The 8885-nt window shown below is 39.9% G+C and overlaps 1 protein-coding gene across 2 annotated transcripts in view; it reads right to left on the bottom strand.

Moving 5' to 3' along the window:
• The window catches only part of bcl9 (BCL9 transcription coactivator), a 39563-nt gene extending 33815 nt beyond the window's left edge, over nt 1-5748 (bottom strand). The window contains exons 1-2 of one of the 2 annotated variants that reach the window (XM_014026295.1): nt 5597-5748; nt 3647-3813 (exon numbers count right to left, since the gene is read on the bottom strand). The gene's annotated coding sequence lies outside the window, so the exon portion shown is untranslated. Of the gene's footprint in view, nt 1-3646; nt 3814-5177; nt 5480-5596 lie in introns of those variants that run through there. The other variant, XM_014026294.1, reaches the window with a different exon arrangement.
• Nucleotides 5749-8885: the final 3137 nt, after the last annotated feature.

Genomic DNA, 8885 nt, shown 5'->3' with positions numbered 1-8885 from the left:
GTGTCTTGGCTTTCCATGCCTTTTTACACCTCCCTTTCTTCATGTGTTCAATACTTTTTCCCTGTGCCATTCCAGATTATTTTTGATTTCTTTGTATGTATGGATCACTTGGGTTGTTACCGACATCTGGTGAAAATTTCATGTCATTAGCACCTCTAGTAATATATTTACTGAGAAAAATGTTGACGTGTTCAATACTTATTTTACCCGCTGTATGCTATAATTTCATCACATTACTGAGCTGCGAAGTCAGCCTATTTTTTTGTATCGACCCTTTCAGCATTGTTACTACCTCACTTCACAGCAAAACTTTCAATTCATAGCTGCCCCGAAAATKTTATGTTTGTGACATGACATTTTTTTCCATGCAATCTGCCACCTAAATTACTGAGCAGTTTTATTAATGTATTTTTAAATAAATTACTGAAAAACAGTAAAAATTACTGATTAAAATATTTTATCTTAGCCAAGCAACATAAACAAAACTGTAAATTTTACTTCCATCACGAAAAACTAAAGTTTTAACTTGGTTGAAGTTGGTTAAAATTTGTTTTAAAATGACTTACTTGATGTGCATAATGTCATTTCTCATACCAACAYATCAACACGGTTGACAAACTGTCTTCTGGCAATCAGCTAAGCAATCAGTAAACTAACAGCTTCAGTCGTGCAAACAAAGTCTAGCTCTGCTAGGCTTTGCTTATTTTTCAAAAGCCATTTGGAAGCTTGAAACCTTTCCACAAATCGCTGATTCAATCACACCAATCACTTATCGGGAGTCCAACCAAAGAACAAACAAAGCACTGAACCTCCAAATGCTTCCTCTCATTTACGCGGTTATTGATAAAAACATTGTGACACACAATAGATGCTCACAAACCTGATTTCAAAGTAAAACACAGCTCCCTGTGTGAAGGGTGTGACATGTTTCACCTTTTTACAAGACTACACAGTAAATTAAATCAGGGCCACGTCAGACAATCCAAATGGATTAAAAAAATTAAGAACATTATTTTAAATAAATTCTGAATGATTTAGTGGTTAAGCCTGACTGGACACCTCCCTGATCACTGCAAAATGCTTCCTGTTGGCCATTTTATTCCATACTTGTTGGTTTGTTGCCATTAACCCATTTCTTTCTGTTAGCTGGATCGTCTACCGTCTGCTCAGCCAACTTCTTTTTGCGTGGACAGATAAAATGACTCAAAGCAACAACAGTCCCAATGTTTCAACAGCATGTCTACTTAAGAGGGCCCCTTGCCTAGATTGCAGCTTGTCTGCGTCACGACTGTCAATCACAGCAAAGAAACATGAAAGCAGATGGAATGGTACATTTTTATTCAACCAGAAGCATCCCTGAGGATCTTGTCGGGGCAACAATTCCCACACAAATTCATACATGACATCATGTCCTCTGACAAAACAGAAAAATTGCAAGTAAAAATAAAAAGAGGCAGAAACTTACCTGAAGTGAATAAAAGTTCACACTGAGTGCCATCTTTGGGGGTCATAAACTTTTAACATTTACTGAAAGTTTTGACTTAGATTAATATCAAGATTATCTCTCATAGGGTTATACAACTCAGTCTGCCTGCCAATGAGTTCATTTAAAATAAAACTAGATTTTAAATCATAAATTGAATTTACGTAATACAATAATTGCTGCTTGTTCGGCCCATGAACTGTTGGTTTTAGTAACAGTGCCCCCCTTTAGCGAGTTAGTTAAATAACTCCGCATTACATGTTTATCTGCATCAAGAACAAAGGTTGCTTCTTAAGACAAATGTGAAAACATGTACTTTGAGATATCCACTTGTAGTCAGTTCACCCAAGACGCATGTTAGCATCAAAGTCAACAACAATGCACCAACACCAAAACAGATCTTGACTTTGCAATCAAATCCATGATGTTTATGTTAGCAGATTAGCACTGACATTGATGTTACCTGGATATAAAAAGGTAGGGAGTGTCAAAAGAAATGTTTGCTGAAACTAAAAATTAGATTCAGGTTTAGGAGGGAGACTAAAAACTATTCAAACAATATGAAGATGGTGTTAACTTCAAGTAATTGCCATCATGAAGTTATGTATCGCTAATGATAAAGACGTCACCTGTCTACTGTAATAGTTGAGGATTAATATTTGCAGGCATCACAAAAAATATCMATTTCAGTAATGAAGTTTCTTTAATCCTTAAGATTCAAATTCTACAGCTACAAAAATAAAATCTGGAGGTTTTGAACTTTTATTCCCTAGAATTTCAACACTGCATGTACGGGATACCAACCTTTAGTTTCACTTCTCCTGGGTCAATCCTTCATTACACTACAATACACTACTGTACTAATGGAGGCCCAACTACTAAGGAAGTCATTCAGTGGATAAACTAAAATCCTTAATGAATTGTGAAAGGATGCCTTATTCATAAACTCGGGTAAATGGAAATCAGATATTTTGCCTATAATGGACACCTTTCAAAGTTTATGAGACAAACTATAACAAAAAAAGTATCCCGCAGCGTGAAAATAAACATTTGAAGCAATAGGAAAACAGACACACTGGGTCTAATCTACTGTGTGACTCGTAAGAGGACCACCCCCCTGCCACCAACTACACAAGCCAAGAAAGACAAATTGACTCTCTGCCATATCCCTCTGTGTCATACACAACACAAGCCTTGCGAGTTTTAATTAGAAAACCCATGAAGCAAACAAATGCATGGAAACATGAGACGCCAATACACAGAGGCAAAAATAAATCCTTTGCCGCCTTACATCGATATCCATTTCCCTGTGTCCTTCAACTCACTGTGGTTTTTGGTTAACACGTTTCGGATTAGATAGCAGATAAATAAACAGTGTGCACAGCATTCTCAGGGAGAGCATCCTGACCGTGTTTCGTCCACGATGTACGAAGTCAGAAAATGAGAACAGGTCGTCCAAAGCAATTCGGCTCTAAGGTGCTCCTCCTGAAACCACTTTCCTGACCATCAACAGCAGTTCAACAGGGTAAGCGCTCCACTATTCAAAGATCCTCTCATTAGAATGCAAGCACCTCCATGGATAAATGTCAAAGAGATAATGACCAGTRTTAGGAAGAGCTTGTTCCTGCTGAATCTCAGCGGCATTAAGCTCTCATTTTATGACACCAGTTAAGATTCTGAAAGCGGCGTTTGTTTCCGTGCCAAATTTTGTGGTAAATGCATAAAAGCTGCAAAACAAGTGTATGTCATTCTTTGGATATTTTTTATATAGAGTGAAAACACACGCTTTTAAATGCCACAAAGTCACTAGGTTCAAAATCATTCCCAGGCGAAAGCAGTCATGTTTTTTTTTAACAAAACAGAAACTCACGAATGTGTCAAACGACTGATCATTTAAGCGACGTACATTACAGAAATATTTTGTTATTCTGTAATCGCAGTGCAACATGTTATTGCTGCTGCAACTTAYATGAAGTGCAATATACCCTGCCTCACCTTGTAAAAGCAATGAAAGTAATGAGGATGTGAMAAAATAATTTACACTCAGTCTGTCAGGATGTGMATTTCTGACAACATGAGGGAGATATGTATGCAAAAAACACACAMAAAATAAACATGAATGATTAAAAGGGGGGGTATACAGCCTACGTGGAGCTGGGTTACCTCAGAAGCCCCCCTGTCCTTTCAGTAGGGCCTCATATGGAGAAACAGGCCTCAGGTCCCCTGGGCACTGATGTCTGCTCTCCAATCGACTCCTCCCCAGTCAGCCACAGAGGCTGTGCARGAACCTGGCCCACTCACGACGACCTACAGCCACAAGTCATTCACACCTGGAACAGAAGGGAGACAACTTTGCTCATCGGGCGAAATGCAAACAAGCAAACAGCAAGAAAAAGCACTCCGTCGCTCGTGTTGACAAGACCAGCGTGTAGTCAACACGTAACCACAGCACAGCAGAGGCCTTTGGGGACTACGGTAACCCAGATCCTCATTTATACTTCACTTATCGACCAGTGTGTTGCATACGAAATCACAACACAACCTGCCATCCTCTATGAAAGCTTTTTTTTTAGTACGAACATTTGATTTTTGTGATTTTTTTTTTTATAAGTGGCGAGCACGGGGGAAAAAAAAACACTTTTGACAGAGTCTAAAAACAGTACAACAGCTCACACACACTAATGGCAGACAGCAGTGTTGCCTAGCAATTGAGGAGGCTTGAGTTGTTGAACAGGAAGCTCTGCAGTTCAGATGTGTCTGGACCAGACACAGACCCCTGACCCACTCTGGTGGTACTCACAATGAACAAGAGCATCAGGTAAAGGACTAAAAGTCAAAAAAAGTTGCTGAAATTTCATCTCATATTGATGCAAATCACATCTTTACTCAATAAAAGGGATGGCAAAGTAAACTTCATTTATTCACAGAGTGGGTGGGGTAAAAAAAAAAAGAACCTGTAGAGTTGTTTCACTCATGAGTCAAATGTGAAAAACACACTCTTCTTGTCAAGATAACACAACACACAATGCCACAAGAAGTTACTGTGAAGCGGGGCCTGCTCGGAGGAAGTCGTTCTAAAATATGCACACACATCTACAAACATCTACAAAACTCTGCAAATTGCACACAACTGCAGCAACTGGGCTTTTTCCTCCCTCCTCCCCTGAAATCTCAGCGCCTCACTGGACAACTCTTGGCGGACAAAGTAATTCCATGGCGCTTGAAACTCCAGGAACTTTTTTTTTTCCTTCTTCTTCTTCTCTTTTTCCTAAAAGAAGTTGTTCCTGTTTCGCCAGAGAACTGGTGGTGGTGGTGGGGGGGAAGGGAGGCATTCATGGAGCCTCGGCCAGCGCAAACAAAGTCTTCCCCGAAGAGGGAGGCAGTGGACGGGAGATGAGAGCGAGAACAACGACGTCGGCCACAAACACAAACGCACACATATACAAATAAAACACACACACACGCTTACATCCTAAATGAGATTCATCATCGGGGCTTTTGTCGGATAATAACACAACTCAGGCCCGCCTTGGGTAAACGTTCATTTTCAAGTTCTGCTAGCTCCAACAATGTAACAATTAAACCGCTCGGCAGATGATAAGGCTGCTCGACACAAACACAAGCCGAGGCCTAAAATCTCTTAACGCGTTTAAAAATCACACCAAACACATTTCRTATGAATAAAATACATTACCAACGGCGTGTGGCTCCCGAATAATGCAGAACATGCATGCTGCATTGTATCCTTTTTCCCCATTTTCGCGAATCACGGGCGGTCCTCCGGTGTAATAATGGGGTAAAAAGCCAATGATTCTCCGCGGGTTTTACACCGTGCCGAAAACATCGTGAATAATCCGCTTTTGTTGCGCTGGAAAACACGCCATTTACGACGGAGCGGGGGAGCTCGCTCGTCTGCCCGGGCCAGACGCGACGTGGGTTTGCTATAGAGCCAGGCTTCGGGGGGGGGCACAGAGAGGCAGAGGAGAACGGATACCGGAGTGAGACGTCCCCGGGAGGAGGACCCGCGTGTGCCCGTTGCCAGGAGGCGAGCGGCGGCGACACTTTTTTTTTTTTTAAGCTACGTACTGGCAGGAAAGACGGGGGAACACTCACCTGGGATGTCGGCTTCATATCCGTTTTTCTCCACTTTCCGCCGCACATTTATCAAATCACAACATTTTCATGGTAACATTATAAAATAGGAATGGGTCTCCCCCCCATTTTCGCTTGAGCTTTCCAGTGGTCCAACTCCATTACATCCCAGTCAAGATTTCCCTTGTCGGTCCACCCCCCTCCGCTCCGGCGGAATGGTTTCGCCCAAATTCTAAGTAGCAATTCTAGGTCAGGTCTGTGTGCCAGTCAGGATGTTAGTGTCGGACAGCCGCGGGACGCAAATGTCCACCTCCGTGTGGCTCAGTAAACACTGCGAATACGTGCAATCACAGAGGAAAAACAAAGCATCCAATTCTGTTAAAATCCCACCTGTTTTTGTTTTTACAGGTCCCACCCTCGGAACTGTAAGCTACCTTGAACTTCCTCGTGTGCACGAAGGTAGGCGAAGTTGTGCAAACTTTATTTCAGCGTGATAACCTCACTGCCTTTACATTCAGTCAGCTTTTAAAAGCAAACAAATATTGTAAATTATCCATTATTTAGTGTTTATTTGCAGCTAATAATTAATAGATGAAAATGCTGGCAGATTTACTGTCACTGCTGTATTTTTTATTTATTTATTATTTATCCAGATGTTTTCTCCACTAATGAAGCTGTCAGCTCAACTACAGCTGTGTGTGTGTTTGCCTTAAATTCTTACAAAACAGTTATTACATTAAAATGTAAATTTAGGGAAATTTGTAAAGACAAAATYAAAAAAAATGTATAAATATTCAAATCCATCCTGAATATAAGCACACAAATTATGCAGTCATCTTTACAACAGGGGTTCTTAAATGTTTTAGGTCTGGGGACCCCTTACGAAGGTGAAACATTTCCAGGGACCCTCTAATACAGTGTTTCCCAAAGTTGGGGTCGGGACCCAAAGTGGGGTCCCGAAACATCAAGGTGGGGTCCTGAAAAGGTTTTCTGAATTAATTACATTTATGGCTTGGTTGTTACAAAGGAGTGAGGTTAGTGTATTTAAAATGGATAAATATAGTATAAAAATATTGTTACTATGCCCATGTTTTGTTGACCTGATTTTTCCCTATAACTATTACAAAAACACAAAAAAAAGTATAAATAAGTATTTATATTTGTGTATAAGCTGTTTAGTTTGCCAAAAAGCCTGTGTTTTTAGGGTTATTAACAAAGTTTGTGTACTCAGACCAGTAATATTTGGGGTCACAAGTTTTTGCCATGGATATTTTGTGGGTCAGAAGATAAAATGTTTGGAAACCACTGCTCTAATAAAGCTTATATTGACTTAAATATAATTTACCTTCATTTTAACCCCTAAATGCCATGGGGATAATTAAACATTTTTGTTTGCTTTAGTTGTACATTGTTCCACATACAATGCTAAAAAATAAAAACAAAAATCAACAACTCGTAATTTTTTGAGGACCCCCACCCCCCCAGCTTCAGCTGGCGGACCCCAGTTTGAGAACCTCTGCGTCACATCACCTGAAAATGGTTTTAGCTTTCCTTTCAAATTACATTGCAGCTTTATTTTCTAATTTTATTGTCCTCAGCTGCAAAGCACAACTTTACCTCTGCAGAATTTGAAATAAAATATGCTTTTGATGACTTAAAGGTTATGCAATCCAGAGATAAAGAAATCATGTTTATAGCTGAATGAAGGCTTGAGCGAGTTCAACTCCTCACATATAATATAATTTCGAGGGAGCATGTAACACACAGGTTTTACTTCAGGCAACTTAGAGAAGCAGTAAAATGAAAAATTAAGAAAATATGTTAGATTAGAGTTTGGGAACAGGAACACACCTCAACCTCACCTCTAATTACTTGGCAAGTGTTCTTATAGTTGGCTCACCTTTTCAGCACATTTTGTCTTGACTCCATCAACCTTCACTCCTTATCTCATCCCTTTTCCTCTCTTTTATTTTCATTCATCTCCTCATCCCTCATTATGACGCTCTCTCTCTCTCTCTCTCACTCACTCATTCAGCTCAACTCATTGACATTGAGCACTAAAAGCAGACAAAACAGCGTCATGCTACCCTGGCGATGTGACAGCCTGTTAGTGAGTTGGGACCATCGCCATAAATAAAAATKAATGAAGTCAATTTATTAACTTCCATTTATTTAAAACTGGAGCCAAAAATGTTATTTGTTTGGGTGCTGCCATGTTGTGTTTTTGGAGCCAGAGTCTGCACGTGTGGAGCTGTACCATCGACACACCTCCCATCTTGCTGACAGGCTGTCACATTATCAATCACAGTGTAATATAATGTTTTAACCCTAAAATAATTAATTGAAGCTAAACATATTGTCAAGATTCACATTTTAAAATGCAAGGAAATAGCAGGAAAGCAGTTGGATTTGGTCAGATTCATCTCAACACAGCCCAATCCAATATTACATCACTCTCATCCTTTATCCCCTTATTCCAAATAATATTCATTTTTAATATTTGTTTTCATTTATTGATGGGTCCTAAGCTGGTCAGGTTATTTGCCAAATAAAACCGCACCCATCTACTGAGTCTCCTTCCTGTAGCATCTGATGAGACCTTCAGATCCATTCATATGGTTATCCTCTCATCCTGAACTTTGAACACACCTGTAAACTCACTCTGTTGTTACACAGTCCCAGTTCATGAGTCTGTTATTAATTGAGGATAAAAGACAATTAAAAACATCAAGTGGAAAATGACAAATTTTAAAAACAGGATAGAAATGTTGCTTTGTGGTCTTGCTCAAGTTTACAAAATGATTTCCTGATCTTTTTTTTTTCTATTCGATCACGTGTTGRTTAGTATTTGACGATGCAGTTGCAAATTAAGAGGATTAAAAAAAAAAAGACTGAAATTAGAAAGTGGGCTGCTACACCGCTCTTAATCTGTTGTCATAACCCGGGGTTACTTAACGTTGTGGCGTTTTAATAGTGCTCGCGATGAGCCAAGCAGCTAATGACATGACACTTGATAAATAAAATCATGTTTAGCTTTGGGGCAAACACACACATACACACATATACTTACCGTGGAGCGACTGTGAGGGCCTCAGAGGAAGAGTGAAACATTGAGGACACGCAACGCGACAGTGGTCCCTTTCAATATTTAATCAAGATACTTTTCAAATCCAACCCAAATGTATAATCAAGACAACCAGGGACTGAACGCATTGATGTCTGAGTGCACACACAATTAGCTGGCCTGATTGTGTGTGTGTGTGTGTGTGTGTGTGTGTGTGTGTGTGTGTGTGTGTGTGTGTGTGTGTGT

Source organism: Austrofundulus limnaeus, unplaced genomic scaffold (genome assembly GCF_001266775.1).
Source record: "Austrofundulus limnaeus strain Quisiro unplaced genomic scaffold, Austrofundulus_limnaeus-1.0 Scaffold541, whole genome shotgun sequence".
In the NCBI taxonomy this organism is placed as follows: domain Eukaryota; kingdom Metazoa; phylum Chordata; class Actinopteri; order Cyprinodontiformes; family Rivulidae; genus Austrofundulus; species Austrofundulus limnaeus.
This window is presented reverse-complemented; position numbering and strand designations above follow the sequence as displayed.